The sequence below is a fragment of the Mus caroli genome, unplaced genomic scaffold, assembly GCF_978045245.1.
Source record: "Mus caroli unplaced genomic scaffold, Mus_caroli_1 scaffold_19, whole genome shotgun sequence".
NCBI classification, from domain to species: Eukaryota; Metazoa; Chordata; class Mammalia; order Rodentia; family Muridae; genus Mus; species Mus caroli.
Window position 1 is genome coordinate 42,008,225 of NW_028227274.1, and position 17,198 is coordinate 42,025,422.

A 17,198-nucleotide genomic window follows, 5' to 3' on the forward strand; every position below is an offset into this window, starting at 1 on the left:
ACATGTTTCAAAGAGCAGTGATTGGAATTCTGCTCCTGTATTGCTTCTATAAACTTCTTATTTTCCTGTGGAACTAAAAATTAGCATCTCCTGACTATCTCAGGCTCCCTCTAAACTCCAGCCTGTGGCTTCCTCACTCCTTCCACAGGTTGGACCTGCTTGTACCCAGATGTAAGTGAGAACTGGCAGCTTTCATTTGTCTCTAGTTAATCTCACACATTCTTATAGCTTTAGTCACACCGTTGCCAATGGCAGAGTTTCCTTTTTAGGACAAACTAATAATTCGTTGCTTAGTGCTTACTTATCTATGTGTGAAGAAACTATAAGGTCAATTTCCCCTTTGTCACTTATAACTAAAGTTACATGAACAGGACTGTTTCTGTTTCCTTAAACATTTAGTATTTTTATTCATTCATAGAAACTACACATTCCAAGTATAAACACATATGTACTACTCAGTTCAGAGTAAGCACTGTTTCTATTTCTCTATCATCATAGTGTATCTGGAGCCCTGAGCTCTCCTCTTCTCCTTTGCCTTTGTTACCTGTGTTTTCTGTTCCCATTCAAAACTGTTATGGTCCAGGTCGGTAGCACAGAGTTTTTCTCCTGTGTCTCTTCTGTGCTTCCATGTTCAGGTCTCATGGGTAACTCTTTAATCTATTTTTACATAAGGTTGGAAAATGTTCTCTTCCTATCTAACATTGTATCTGCCTCTCGGCTTTCTGATAAACCTCTATTCTATTTTCAACTTCCATGAGATGAATAATTTTTGGGTCTCACTTCTACACATGCATGACATCATGCAGTATTTCATTCTATGCCTGAATTATTTTACTTAATGCAATGATGTCAGGAGCCTTCCGGCTCTGGCTAGGGTACCGGTGAGTCACAGAGTAGGACTCTGGTGATGGCTTTAAAGTCTGAGGGTCTTGGGGCTCTCTGATTATACTGAAATGCTGATGATAACTTCTAAAAAGTCCTAAAAAACTTTCTTGCTCTTTCTGAGGGTAAAAGACTGCTGGCTTAGATGTGACTAGCCTTCTGGGGTACCACTTGTCAGGAGTCTGACATTGGCCAAGGACAAGGAAATGGGCTTCAGGCAGTAATCTGACATTAGGGTATAATAAGGAAGTAAGTTTTGGCAAGAATCTAACTTTAGGCTGTAATAGGGAAGTAGGGTAAGACAGGAATTTTAGTCTTGGGGTAGAACAGAAGAACTAGGCTTCAGGCAAGATTTTGGGCTTGGACAAGGAAGTGGGCTCAAGTATTTTGGTCATAATGACAAGCCCTTTTAAACAACTGTCATGGAAGTGATCACAGGACTTCTCTTACAGCTTTGTTAGTTCCTTATTGTACTGCTCGCCCTTAATACGTGCATGTAATTAAAATGGTATAAAAAGTAGTTTGGAAAAATTAAATTTGCCTTCAGTCTCAGAATTGACTGGGGTTATGCTACAGTGTTGTCTAACTGCCTTTTCTCTTTTTAATCCTCACTCTTGGGCTGGAGAATCTGTTGACTGAGTGAGTAGGCTTGGTCACTTAGGTGATTGACACCTGTAATTTAACAGCAGAGGATTAAGCAATGCAGCCTTTGTTCTATCTCAGCAGGAACTGCTGGGTTCAAACTTTCAGCCTGCTAGTCAGAAGTCGCAGGAAGAGAAGACACTTAGAGAAATGATTATAAAGTTTATTACTAAGTTGTAAAAAGTTCCCTATGAAAGCTATCTAAGGGGGAAAGCGAAAAGATCCTAAGCAGGGAAAGGGAAAAGATTCTTGTCTAAGTGGGGGAAGGCAAAAAAGTCTCCTTTATTGATCTGGCCTCTTCTCTTTGCCATCAGTACTTATACATCTTTCAGAATACATGATCACATGTTACAAAGTTCATCACAAGTTCACACAAAAAATCAAATCATAAATTGAAATAGAAGTTTAGAACAGCGAATGTTTCCATGCATAACCATTAGGAGTAATTACCTGGCTAAATACCCATCACCTGTCTGAGCTCCACAGGTTCACTGAAGGTCTAAAACCATAACTAAGTTATAAGTGAAGTTTGGTATAGATAAACCCAGTCAATATTTTACCTTCTGTCCTAGCACCTGCAATAAATCGTTAGTTCCCTTTTAATGACCTTTGGTTAATTGTTTTGCAACCTCTTGGAATGTGCTCTGAGTGGGAGAAAGAAGGTTACCATCTAAGAGCAATTAACTGGTGACACTTGAGAGACTGGCAGAGTTCTCATTGCAGCTTTAATTATCAGAAAAGGACCTAATAGCAGTCCCATTATAAAAAAGCTTAATAATCACAGATATAATTTTAGGAATTCTTATAGGATCATCATTAAGACTTACGTCATCTATTTGTCAATATAGCATCATTTCAAGATAGTACATCTTTGTGGATCTGCAGAGATCTGGTTCAAAGGGGTTGTGCTCCTACTTAGTGATTGTTATATATGTTTAATAATAACAGGAAAAGAATATTAATAGCAGGAATCTTTCCCAAAATGAGTCCCTCACAGCCTTGCTTAATGAGGGCTCACCTGTAGCAGATTATATAATAATCCAAGGCAGGCCACATCAGGATGATCACCTGCTAGTTATTAGCTTGTCCCATTATGGCTCCTGACAAGATGAGTTTGAAGTCAATTGGTATATTAAGTGATGATATTTTTACATTTATGGCTGAGAAGGATATTGTGTTGGGGTATCACATTTTGTCTCCTTTAATTCATTCTTTGAGAATCGCTTTTTCTAGGGCATAATTTCCCTCCTTGTGTTGGAGTTTTTCCTTTATTATCCTTTGAAGGGCTGGATTTGCACATTTGTCCACAATCATCATGGCTATAATCCTTCCCCCTCCAATACTTCCAATACTATGCTACTATCACACCCATGGTCATACCTTGCTAGAATGCTTGTTCATGTAGCCCATAGTGTTCATAGCTGTCTAAGATGTTGGGTGACTTTTCTGCCATCAGTAGCAAAGGATAGTATCCTCTGGCAGTAGGAATGCTAACCAGTAGAAAGGACATGTCTATGTAAATATCAGCTCAATTTCTCTATGTCCTCTGACCCTAATGTGTGCAGTGTTCAACAACAGGCCTTACCATATCTGCTATTCTGACCTACATCTCTTTACTTCGTCACCCACCCCTGCCTATTGTACCTGGTATACTGTTTCTCTAGCTCTAATGCTCAAAATTTCTTTTTTTTTTTTTTTTGATCAGTTATATGTCACACTGTGCAATATCATCCTTCTGTTTCTGGTTTATATCACTTGACATACATGTCTTCCAAGCTCATACATGTTGTGGTGAGTGGTAAATGTCATTTTATTTCTAACTTAGTTTACTTATGCAATTGCAATTTGATAGACCTTTAGATCGTTGTCATAACTTGGATTATTTTTTAAATTACAATATACATACAAGTGTATATCATTAACAGTGGGTGGTTTCATAGTCTTTGAAGCAGCTTACAAGTCAAAGAGCACAATTCAAATGAAAACCTAGTGGAAAAAACTCAGAGTGATTTATTAATACTGCGAGGCAAGAATACTTAAACTCTATCCAGTCAACAAAAAGTTAAAATGCAGTGACACTCATAGAAAACTACCACCTTCCAATATTGAACTATGAAGAACTATAAAAGAATCCAGCCAATCAGCAAAAGAATTGAATTAGGAATTAAGATTCCCCAACAAGAAATGCCCAGAAGAGCTTCGTTTTCAAACTGAAGTCTACAAAATATTCAAATAAGAGTTAATACAAATAAATGACTAAGCCAGAACCATCAATGTTTCTTTTTTGTATCATATCTATTTGAAAAGTAGTGTTAATAAAATCTTTGAGGTGCAGTGGGAAGTATCTTTCTCAGTTTCTTCAGCTTGCAGAACATTTTCCAGCAGATAAAGAGTGGCACACAGCTAATTAAGTAAATATGAGTATGCCCAAAGCATGGACTATGTTATAACAACAGCTGCTGTGAATACACGCTCACTCAACATTCTCACATCAAAGTTTCAATGAAAATCAGGGCATGTTATCATCATGACCAAGTTTTGCAAGAGGAAATTCCCATATTGCAGAACAGCATCTGAACTGTGAAGCAAAACTTTTGTCTTTTTCTCAGTCAAATCTCCACAGACATCACAGACATCACTGTTACAAAAGGACTCGGAAGTAAGAGAAGCAATCACACTGGGACTCTGAGAAGACCTTGTACTCCATTCTCCTAACACATCTGAAACATCTGATTAAGTAACTAATTCTCAGCCTCCCACATAGGAGTGTAAATTCTTTTCTTAATGATCTTGTGTCATCTTGGTGACCTTTGTACTGATTCTAGTAGGTGTTTATATGTATTTGTTAAGCAATTCATAAGCCCAAGAGCTAACTATTGTGTAACATAAAACCAAAATCCTGTTCCAGCTCCCTAAATCCACCATGAACAACTATTGAAAATTCATTTATCTTTCTGAGCATCAGTTTTTCTCACATGTGAAATGAGATACTAGTATATAAACACCCCACATAATCTAACATTCAAGATTAATATCACAACAGATGCAGTTTTCAAAGGACATGCTCATTTAAACAGGCAGGACCAACTTACAAAGAGGCAAGAAGCAAGTGACTGACTTTCTCCCCTTCACCAAAGTGATCCAAGGGATAACTGAAAACGGAGATAAAATTCCTCTTTGAGATATTAAATTCAAAGCTTTCTTCTGTGAAACTGAGTACTAAATATGCTGTTTAAAAAAATTGCCCCAAAGAAATGGACTACTACTTTAAACAATAATCATTACAATAAGCAGCATTGTAGTCTCTCTTGGTACAAGAAAATGAGAACTACTAAGTACAACTTCAAAGTTCTATGGAACTAAAAATTATCATTCTGAGTAAAGTAACTCAGACACAAAAGGACATGGATGGTATGTACTCACTAATAAGTAGATATTAATAAACAAACAAAAAGTACAGAATACCTAGGATACACTCCACAGAACTCGAGTCAATAAGCTGAAGTGCCCAAGTGAGGACACCTCAGTCCCACTTAGGAGAGAGAAGAAAGCAATCACAAGTGGGCATGGAAGGAGGGACCTGGGAGGAAAGTGGAGGGGGAGAAGGGGGAAAGGGGGGAGGGAAACCTGATCTGGTATTGGGTGAGGGAAAAGAACTGAAGCTTTGAGGGCCAGCAGAAAAAATGGAAACAGGCAGCCTCAGGAAATAGAAGGTTGTGGGGACCCCCCCTCTCCGGAATGTACCAGAGACCTGGGAGGTGAGAGACTCCCAGGATTCAAAGAGAGAGACCTTAGATGAAATGCCCAACAGTAGGGAGAGGGAACTTATAGAGCCCCCGCCCAGCAGGAAGACAGGACATCAAGTGAGGGATGAGGTTGCCTCTGACTCATAATTGTTCTAGTCTGAAAGAATTGCAGGGAAGGAAATGGAGAAGAGCCTGAGGAAAAGAAGGTCCAGGGATAGGCCCAAAGTGGGATCCAGCTCAAGGGGAGGTCCTAAAGCCTGACACTATTACTGAGGCTATGGAGAGCTCACAAAAAGGGATCTATCATGACTGCCCTCCAAAAGACCCAACAAGCAGCTGAAAGAGTCAGATGCAGATATTTGCACCCAACCAATGGACAGAAGCAGCTGACCCCTGTTTTTGAATTGGGGAAGGCTGAAAGAAGGTGAGGAGAAGGGCGATCTTGTAGGAGGACCAGCAGTATTAATTAATCTGGACCCTGGAGATCTCTCAAACACTGGACCACCAAACAGATGGCATATACCAGCTGAAATGAGACACCCAACACACATATAGTAGAGGACTTCTGGGTCTGAATCCTGAGTACATTCTAGAGCCCCCCCCCCACCTCCTACCTCCGGAACTTGCTGTTTCTATTCTTTCTGCTGGCCCTCAGGTTTTCAGTCCTGTTCTCCCCCAACGCCCTCTCCCAATACCTGATCATGTCTACCTTTTCCCCACCCTGTGCCCTCTCCCACCTATCTCTTCATCCTTCTGTCCCCCTTTATTGTTTTCTTCTCCCTCCCCAGTGGGAATGGGACATCCTCAATTAGGCCCTTCGGTGTGTTAACCTTCTCAAGTTCAAGGTTCTCAAGAATGGTTTTTATTCTGGCTATTCTGTACTTTTTTGGCTAATATCCAGTAACCAGTGAGTATATCCCATGCATGTCCTTTGGGGTCTGAGTTACCTCACTCGGGATGATATTTACTAGTTCCATCCATTTGCCTGCAAAACTCATGATGTCCTCGTTCTTAATAGCTGAGTAGTATTCCATTGTGTATTTTCTTTTTAAAAAAAATCAGTTGATAGCTTTTGTGTTATTAGCTGCTATGTGAGTAATGTAAGGACTAAAAAATCAGGTATTTAAAATCATAACTAATCTTACCTAAAACAAGATTACACTGAAGACAAGGAGATTCAGTAGGAGAAGTTACCAAGATACTAGGATGATGCTAGTTTTAAAATGTGGATTTTCCCCCTTTTTAGTGACATGGTTTTGCTACTTGGTTTGTTTGTTTTGAATGGTTGTTTTATTTTTGAGAATTCTATACATGAGTACTGTGTTTACATCACTCTCATCTTACCTTCTTCCTCTCTAATGCTTCCAGTGCCACTCAACTAGAAATTATTTACCTCTTCATCAAATAAGAACACACACATACACACACACACACACACACACACACACACACATGCATGTACGCATGCATGCACACACATGTACGTACTAGTAAAACCTACTGAGTCTACTTAGTGTAGGCAGTAAGGGTTTAGTGTAGGTACTAGCTGTTTAAGGTTGACCACCTGAGATTAGATTGTCTATCAAGGCCTTATCCCTGGAGAATTCTGATTCTGCATCACTAAGAAACCTACACATCTTCATTGACAGGTGAGGCCTCATGAGCATTTTATCATCTATATTGTTTTGTCAGCTGCTGTTGTCATTGTTCAGATCTTGGCTAGGCAGCCATATTGTTAAGACACAGCTCTCAATCGTATATAGAAGGCAGTATCCCTGGTCCCTTGGCTCTTACCATCTTTCCAACCCTCTTCTGCAATGTTCCCTGAGCCTGAGGAATACATGTTCACCAGGATGTAAGATTGGTCACTGAAGCTCTTCCGGTCAGAAAAGCACCAGGGTAGCTAGGGCGCAGGGTCGGCTGACACTCGCCAGCTACCCACAACACCCGCCACAGGATCTTAAGACTTCTGGTGAGTGGAACACAGCTTCTGCTCCAATCCAATTGCGCTCAGGACCTGAGACTGCATTAGTTAGGGAAGCAGAAAACCGGCCTGAGTAGGACCACAGGCCTCTTCCAGCCGGACCAGCACCAGGGTAGCTAGAGCACAGGGTCGGCTGACACCCGCCAGCTACCCACGACCCCCACCACAGGATTTTGAGACTGATGTGAGTGGAACACAGCTTCTGCTCCAATCATTAAACAGTGACAACGACAACAACTAACCCCAGAGATTACCAGATGGCGAATGGTAAACGTAATAATCTTACTAACAGAAACCAAGACCACTCACCATCATCAGAACCCAGCACTCCCACTTCGCCCAGTCCAGGGCACCCCAACCCACCGGAAAAGCTAGACACGGATCTAAAAGCATATCTCATGATGATGGTAGAGGACTTCAAGAAGGACTTTAATAACACACTTAAAGAAATACAAAGGAACACTGATAAACAGGTAGAAGACAGTAAAGAGGAAGCACAAAAATCCCTTAAAGGATTGCAGGAGAACACTGCTAAAGAGTTACAAATCCTTAAAGAAAAACAGGATAACATAATCAAACGGGTAGAAGTCCTTACAGAAAAACAGGAAAACACATCCAAACAGATGATGGAATTGAACAAAACCATATTAGACCTAAAAAGGGAAGTAGACACAATAAAGAAAACCCAAAATGAGGCAACACTGGAGATAGAAACCCTAGGAAAGAAATCTGGAACCATAGATACCAGCATCAGCAACAGAATACAAGAGATGGAAGAGAGAATCTCAGGTGCAGAAGATTCCATAGAGAACATCGGCACAACAATCAAGGAAAATGTAAAACGCAAAAAGATCCTAACTCAAAACATCCAAGAAATACAGGACACAATGAGAAGACCAAACCTACGGATAATAGGAGTGGATGAGAATGAAGATTTTCAACTCAAAGGACCAGCAAACATCTTCAACAAAATTATAGAAGAAAACTTCCCAAATCTAAAGAAAGAGATGCCCATGAACATACAAGAAGCCTACAGAACTCCAAATAGACTGGACCAGAAAAGAAATACCTCCCGACACATAATAAACAGAACAACAAATGCTCTAAATAAAGATAGAATACTAAAAGCAGTAAGAGAAAAAGGCCAAGTAACATATAAAGGCAAGCTGATCAGAATTACACCAGATTTTTCACCAGAGACTATGAAAGCCAGAAGATCCTGGAAAGATGTTATACAGACACTAAACGAACACAAATTCCAGCCCAGGCTACTATACCCAGCCAAACTCTCAATTAACATAGATGGAGAAACCAAAGTATTCCACGACAAAACCAAATTCACACATTATCTCTCCACGAATCCAGCCCTTCAAAGGATAATAACAGAAAAAAACCAATACAAGGACAGGAACCACGCCCTAGAAACAACAAGAAGGTAATCCCTCAACAAACCTAAAAGAAGACAGCCACAAGAACAGAATGCCAACTTTAACAACAAAAATAACAGGAAACAACAATTACTTTTCCTTAATATCTCTTAATATCAATGGACTCAACTCCCCGATAAAAAGACATAGACTAACAAACTGGCTACACAAACAAGACCCAACATTTTGCTGCTTACAGGAAACTCATCTCAGAGAAAAAGATAGACACTACCTCAGAATGAAAAACAATTTCCCAAGCAAATGGTATGAAGAAACAAGCTGGAGTAGCCATTCTAATATCTTTTAAGATTGACTTCCAACCCAAAGTCATCAAAAAAGACAGGGAGGGGCACTTCATACTCATCAAAGGTAAAATCCTCCAAGAGGAACTATCAATCCTGAATATCTATGCTCCAAATACAAAGGCAGCCACATTCATTAAAGAAACTTTAGTAAATCTCAAAGCACACATTGCACCTCATACAATAATAGTGGGAGACTTCAACACACCACTTTCACCAATGGACAGATCATGGAAACAGAAACTAAACAGGGACACAGTGAAACTAACAGAACTTATGAATCAAATGGATCTGGCAGATATCTACAGAACATTCTATCCTAAAACAAAAGGATATACCTTCTTCTCAGCACCTCATGGTACCTTCTCCAAAATTGACCACATAATTGGTCACAAAACAGGCCTCAACACATACAAAAATATTGAAATTTTCCCATGCATCCTATCAGATCACCATGGACTAAGGCTGATCTTCAATAACAAAATAAATAATAGAAAGCCAACCTTCACGTGGAAACTGAACAACACTCTTCTCAATGATACCTTGGTCAAGGAAGGAATAAAGAAAGAAATTAAGGACTTTTTTGAGTTCAATGAAAATGAAGCCACAACATACCCAAACTTATGGGACGCAATGAAAGCATTTCTAAGAGGAAAACTCATAGCTCTGAGTGCCTCCAAAAGGAAACTAGAGAGAGCACACATTAGCAGGTTGACAAAATACCTAAAAGCACTAGAACAAAAGGAAGCAAATTCACCCAAGAGGAGTAGATGGCAGGAAATAATCAAACTCAGGGGCGAAATCAACCAAGTGGAAACAAGAAGAACTATTCAAAGAATCAACCAATCAAGGAGCTGGTTCTTTGAGAAAATCAACAAGATAGATAAACCCTTAGCCAGACTCACTAGAGGGCACAGGGAAAGCATCCTAATTAACAAAATCAGAAATGAAAAAGGAGACATAACAACAGATCCTGAAGACATCCAAAACACCATCAGATCCTTCTACCAAAGGCTATACTCAACAAAACTGGAGAACCTGGATGAAATGGAGAAGTTCCTAGACAGATACCAGGTACCAAAGTTGAATCAAGATCAGGTTAATGATCTAAACAGCCCTATATCCCCCAAAGAAATAGAAGCAGTCATTAATAGTCTCCCAACTAAAAAAAGCCCAGGACCAGATGGGTTTAGTGCAGAGTTCTATCAGACCTTCAAAGAAGATCTAATCCCAGTTCTTCACAAACTATTCCACAAAATAGAAACAGAAGGTACTCTACCCAACTCATTCTATGAAGCCACATTTACTCTGATACCTAAATCACAAAAAGACCCAACAAAGATAGAAAACTTCAGACCAATATCCCTTATGAATATTGATGCAAAAATCCTCAATAAAGTTCTTGCTAACCGAATCCAAGAACACATCAAAACAATCATCCATCCTGACCAAGTAGGTTTCATCCCAGGGATGCAGGGATGCAGGGATGGTTCAATATACGAAAATCCATCAACGTAATCCAGTATATAAACAAACTCAAAGACAAAAACCACATGGTCATCTCGTTAGATGCGGAAAAAGCATTTGACAAGATCCAACACCCATTCATGATAAAAGTCTTGGAAAGATCAGGAATTCAAGGCCCATACCTAAACATGATAAAAGCAATTTACAGCAAACCAGTAGCCAACATCAAAGTAAATGGTGAGAAGCTTGAAGCAATCCCTCTAAAATCAGGGACTCGACAAGGCTGTCCACTTTCTCCATACCTATTCAACATTGTACTTGAAGTCCTAGCCAGAGCAATTCGACAACAAAAGGAGATCAAAGGGATACAAATTGGAAAAGATGAAGTCAAAATATCACTTTTTGCAGATGATATGATAGTATATATAAGTGACCCTAAAAATTCCACCAGAGAACTCCTAAACCTGATAAACAGCTTCGGTGAAGTAGCTGGATATAAAATTAACTCAAACAAATCAATGGCCTTTCTCTACACAAAGAATAAACAGGCTGAGAAAGAAATTAGGGAAACAACACCCTTCTCAATAGTCACAAATAATATAAAATATCTTGGCGTGACTCTAACTAAGGAAGTGAAAGATCTGTATAATAAAAACTTCAAGTCTCTGAAGAAAGAAATTATAGAAGATCTCAGAAGATGGAAAGATCTCCCATGCTCATGGATTGGCAGGATCAACATTGTAAAAATGGCTATCTTGCCAAAAGCAATCTACAGATTCAATGCAATCCCCATCAAAATTCCAAATCAATTCTTCAACGAATTAGAAAGTGCAATCTGCAAATTCATCTGGAATAACAAAAAACCTAGGATAGCAAAAACTCTTCTCGAGGATAAAAGAACCTCTGGTGGAATCACCATGCCGGACCTAAAGCTTTACTACAGAGCAATTGTGATAAAAACTGCATGGTACTGGTATAGTGACAGACAAATAGACCAATGGAATACAATTGAAGACCCAGAAATGAATCCACACACCTACGGTCACTTGATCTTCGACAAGGGAGCTAAAAACATCCAGTGGAAGAAAGACAGCATTTTCAATAAATGGTGCTGGCACAACTGGTTGTTAACATGTAGAAGAATGCGAATCGATCCATTCCTATCTCCTTGTACTAAGGTCAAGTCTAAGTGGATCAAGGAACTTCACATAAAACCAGAGACACTGAAACTTATAGAGGCGAAAGTGGGGAAAAGCCTTGAAGATATGGACACAGGGAAAAAATTCTTGAATAGAACAGCAATGGCTTGTGCTGTAAGATCGAGAATTGACAAGTGGGACCTCATGAAACTGCAAAGCTTCTGCAAGGCAAAAGACACCATCAATAAGAAAAAAAAAAACCACCAACAGATTGGGAAAGGATCTTCACCTATCCTAAATCAGATAAGGGACTAATATCCAATATATATAAAGAACTCAAGAAGGTGGACTCCAGAAAGTCAAATAACCCCATGAAAAAATGGGGCTCAGAACTGAACAAAGAATTCTCACCTGAGGAATACCGAATGGCAGAGAAGCACCTCAAAAAATGTTCAACATCCTTAATCATCAGGGAAATGCAAATCAAAACAACCCTGAGATTCCACCTCACACCAGTCAGAATGGCTAAGATCAAAAATTCAGGTGACAGCAGATGCTGGCGAGGATGTGGAGAAAGAGGAACACTCCTCCATTGTTGGTGGGATTGCAAGCTTGTACAACCACTCTGGAAATCAGTCTGGTGGTTCCTCAGAAAATTGGACATAGTACTACCGGAGGATCCAGCAATACCTCTCCTGGGCATATATCCAGAAGATGTCCCAACCGGTAAAAAGGACACATGCTCCACTATGTTCATAGCAGCCCTATTTATAATAGCCAGAAGCTGGAAAGAACCCAGATGTCCCTCAACAGAGGAGTGGATACAGAAATTATGGTACATTTACACAATGGAGTACTACTCAGCTATTAAAAAAATGAATTTATGAAATTCCTAGCCAAATGGATGGACCTGGAGGGCATCATCTTGAGTGAGGTAACACAATCACAAAAGAACTCACACAATAAATATTCACTGATAAGTGGATATTAGCCCAAAACTTAGGATACCCAAGATATAAGATACAATTTGCTAAACGCATGAAACTCAAGAAGAATGAAGACCAAAGTGTGGACACTGTGCCCCTTCTTAGAATTGGGAACAAAACACCCAGGGAAGGAGTTACAGAGACAAAGTTCGTAGCTGTGATGAAAGGATGGACCATTTAGAGACTGCCTTATCCAGGGATCAATCCCATAATCAGCTTCCAAACGCTGACACCATTGCATACACTAGCAAGATTTTGCTGAAAGGACCCAAATATAGCTGTCTCTTGTGAGACGATGCCGGGGCCTAGCAAACACAGGAGTGGATGATCACAGTCAGCTATTGGATGTATCACAGGGCTCCCAATGGAGAAGCTAGAGAAAGTACCCAAGGAGCTAAAGGGATCTGCAACCCTATTGTTGGAACAACATGATGTATTAACCAGAACCCCGGAGCTCTTGTCTCTAGCTGCATATGTATCGAAAGATGGCCTAGTCGGCCATCCCTGGAAAGAGAGGCCCATTGGACTTGCAAACTTTATATGCCCCAATATAGGGGAATGCCAGGGCCAAAAGAATGGGAATGGGTGGGTAGGGAAGTGGGGGGCGCTATGGGGGACTTTTGGGATAGCATTGGAAATGTAATTGAGGAAAATATGTAATAAAAATATTAAAAATTAAAAAAAAAGAAAAGTGCATTTATGGAAGGAGGATTAAAAAAAAAAAAAAGATTGGTCACTGAAGACTACTCCTCTATTTTAACTGCACGTATTCAGGTTGGTACAGTTTAACTTTTTCATTTTTATTATATAGCCCCTCCTTTTTCAGACTATTGAATATACCATTTATTGCCTTCTCAAATGAAGTTTCATTTTTATTCACTGATAGCAAATGATCAGCAGCTTATGTAAAACAGTAACAGTTTTTGAAAACATTAAAAATATAAAATGTCGGGGACATACCTGTTGAAAACTGTGCATTACCTATAATTGAAAAGTTTTGGTGAGCTCAGTGATATCATTAAATGAGTTTTTTTTTAACTTGTGAATAAGCGTACTTATTATTACTAATATATCATTTCTCCTAAGTGAAAGAAGTTGGACAAGATTACATCTTTTGTGATTCTACTTTATATAAGTTCTTAAAACCTCGAACTTACAGTCATATAAAATAAGTTAAGGGTTGTGTGAGGCTTACAGAGCATAAAAAGAAACTTTTTTTTTTTTACTTACTGAACATATTTTATTCAGTTTATAAAGAGAAGTTTCTGAAGTAGACAAATAAGAAGGGTGGCCCCAACTTCTAAAGCCTGATTATTCTAACTAGTACCTGTGAAAACACAACTTCATAAGCCATATTAATCTTTTCATAAAAAGTTCTAAATAATCTGATTTTATAGAATACAATATAGGCTAAGATAGAAAATATCATTTCTTTTTTTTATAATTTATTTTTTTATTAGGTATTTTCCTCGTTTACATTTTCAATGCTATCCCAAAATCCCCCATACCCACCCTCCCAATCCCCAACCCACCCACTCCCCCTTTTTGGCTCTGGGGTTCCCCTGTACTGGGGCATATAAAGTTTGCAAGTCCAATGGGCCTCTCTTTGCAGTGATGGCCGACTAGGCCATCTTTTGATACATATGCAGCTAGAGACAAGAGCTCCGGGGTACTGGTTAGTTCATATTGTTGTTCCACCTATAGGGTTGCAGTTCCCTTTAGCTCCTTGGGTAATTTCTCTAGCTCCTCCATTGGGGGCCGTGTGATCCATCCAATAGCTGAATGTGATCATCCACTTCTGTGTTTGCTAGGCCCCGGTATAGTCTCACAAGAGACAGCTATATCTGGGTCCTTTCAGCAAAATCTTGCTAGTGTATGCAATGGTGTCAGCGTTTGGAAGCTGATTATGGGATGGATCCCTGCATATGGCAATCACTAGATGGTCCATCCTTTCGTCACAGTTCCAAATTTTGTCTCCGTAACTCCTTCCATGGGTGTTTTGTTCCCATTTCTAAGAAGGGGCAAAGTGTCCACACTTTGGTCTTCGTTCTTCTTGAATTTCATGCGTTTAGCAAATTGTTTCTTATTGGGAAAGGATCTTTACCTATCCCAAATCGGATAGGGGACTAATATCCAATATATATAACGAACTCAAGAAGGTGGACTCCAGAAAATCAAATAACCCCATTAAAAAATGGGGCTCAGAGCTGAACAAAGAATTCTCACCTGAGGAATACCGAATGGCTGAGAAGCACCTGAAAAAATGTTCAACATCCTTAATCATCAGGGAAATGCAAATCAAAACAACCCTGAGATTCCACTCACTCCAGTCAGAATGGCTAAGATCAAAAATTCAGGTGACAGCAGATGCTGGCGAGGATGTGGAGAAAGAGGAACACTCCTCCATTGTTGGTGGGATTGCAAGCTTGTACAACCACTCTGGAAATCAGTCTGGCAGTTCCTCAGAAAATTGGACGTAGTACTACCAGAGGATCCCGCAATACCTCTCCTGGGCATATATCCAGAAGATGTCCCAACAGGTAAGAAGGACATATGCTCCACTATGTTCATAGCAGCCTTATTTACAATAGCCAGAAGCTGGAAAGAACCCAGATGTCCCTCAACAGAGGAATGGATACAGAAAATGTGGTACATTTACACAACGGAGTACTACTCAGCTATTAAAAAAATGAATTTATGAAATCCCTAGCCAAATTGATGGACCTGGAGGGCATCATCCTGAGTGAGGTAACCCAATCACAAAGGAACTTGCACAATATGTACTCACTGATAAGTGGATATTAGCCCAGAAAAAGAAACTTTTAAGACAATGGATATATTAATTTGTTGCTGTTGCTTTAAAGGGTATACAAAGTTTTAAACTTTTCAAATTGCATGTTTGAATTATTCACAGATCCATCTCATTACAAAAATGTTGCTGAAATTATGCTTTTATACAGACTCCATTCCACTCTTTTTTCTGGGCTTTGTTGTGTAGCTTGCATGATTTTTTTTTTAACATTTTAAAGAAAAAAACACAAGCGGGCATCATGGTATAGAATGTCCAGTACTTAAGATAGCAAGTACATACAGAGCACAATCAGAATGCTTAGATGGTTTTCTGTCTAGTCCTACAGGTCTTTGAGGGAGCATATTAGGTCTGTCTGAAGTGTAAAAGATGATAGGTCTATGCATAGATTTTTCTTTTTGGTATGGGTTTAACCAAGGTGATGAAATGACTAAGCTTTCGACCCCAGAAATATAAGTCCTCCATATTTCTTTTAGAGCAGCAGTTCTTAGCCTGTGTATCAAGACCCCCTTGGGGGGGTCACATCTCAGATATACTGTATATCATATATTTACATTGAAATTCATAACAGTTACAAAATTACAGTCATGAAGCAGCAACAAAATAATTGTGTGGTTGTGGGTTAGCACAACATAAGGAACTGTAGAAAAGGGTCACAGTGTTATGAAGGTTGAGAACCGCTGCTCTGGAGTCTGATTATGATGCAAGCAGGTGATACTTTCAATATTTCACAAAGAAATGTCATCACCAGGTTCTGTCACTTCAGTGGACATTAATGTTTTTATTTTTCCAAATTATGGAATAATGTCAGTGCTGTCAAATGTTTCATCCATTAATTTGAAAACAAAAAACAAAAAAAAACCAAAAATACAAAAAACAGATTTTCCCCCTCTAGACTCCTGGGTTATTGTCACCATTTTTGTTTAATTTTTCACCAGTAATCACATTGAAATTGCTGGACTTTCTACTGAAGACTTTCTCAAAACCTTCCTAGCTCTGCCCACAATTTAGTTCTACTTGCTAATACTGCCTTGGAAGTCAACTCTAAATTAATTTTTATATTTTTTATTTAATATTTTTGTTTCTTGAGAATTTTCTACATGAATATTGTGTTTACACCATTTCAAATCCATCTCCTTCCTGTTCTAACTCCTCCTATGCCTTCTGCTCCCTAACAAATTTGTGATCTTGTCTTTAATTATAGTTTACATATACTTATGTTTTATTTTATTTACTATTTGCATATACATCCAAACCTACTGAGTTTCCACATACACACACATATGCATTCATATACTTAAACATATATATGTAAAAATCTACTGAATCCATTTAATGTTGTTCATGTGTACATGTGTTTAGGACTGACTACTTTGAACTGGATAATCTATTAGGGAGCTCCTTCCTGGTGGTGGGGGACCTGATTCCTCCTCATTTAGCAGCCATTGATTGCCTAAATCTCTTCATCTAAGAACTCCCATCTGCTCTGACATGTAACTTGTTTTAAGTCAAAAGAGGTAGTTGATTTCTGTCCCCCCTTGGTTAATTGTAGGGATCATTTTAGAATATTCGTTGCTTTAGAATACTCAGGAAACTGAGTCAGAATCTCACTGTTAGACATTGTAAAATGTACTTTAGATGAACAAAAATATAAATGGGTAGAAGTTGATGATGAGAAAAAGCTTCATTTGAGACACTGTGTTTGGAGGCAAGCAAGAGCTGAGGTTAGATCCAAAGTATGCAGAGTTAGAGAAGCCCTGGCTCTCAGGCTGAAGCTCATTAGCTTCACTGTGCCCTGCTCAGCTGTAAAGAGG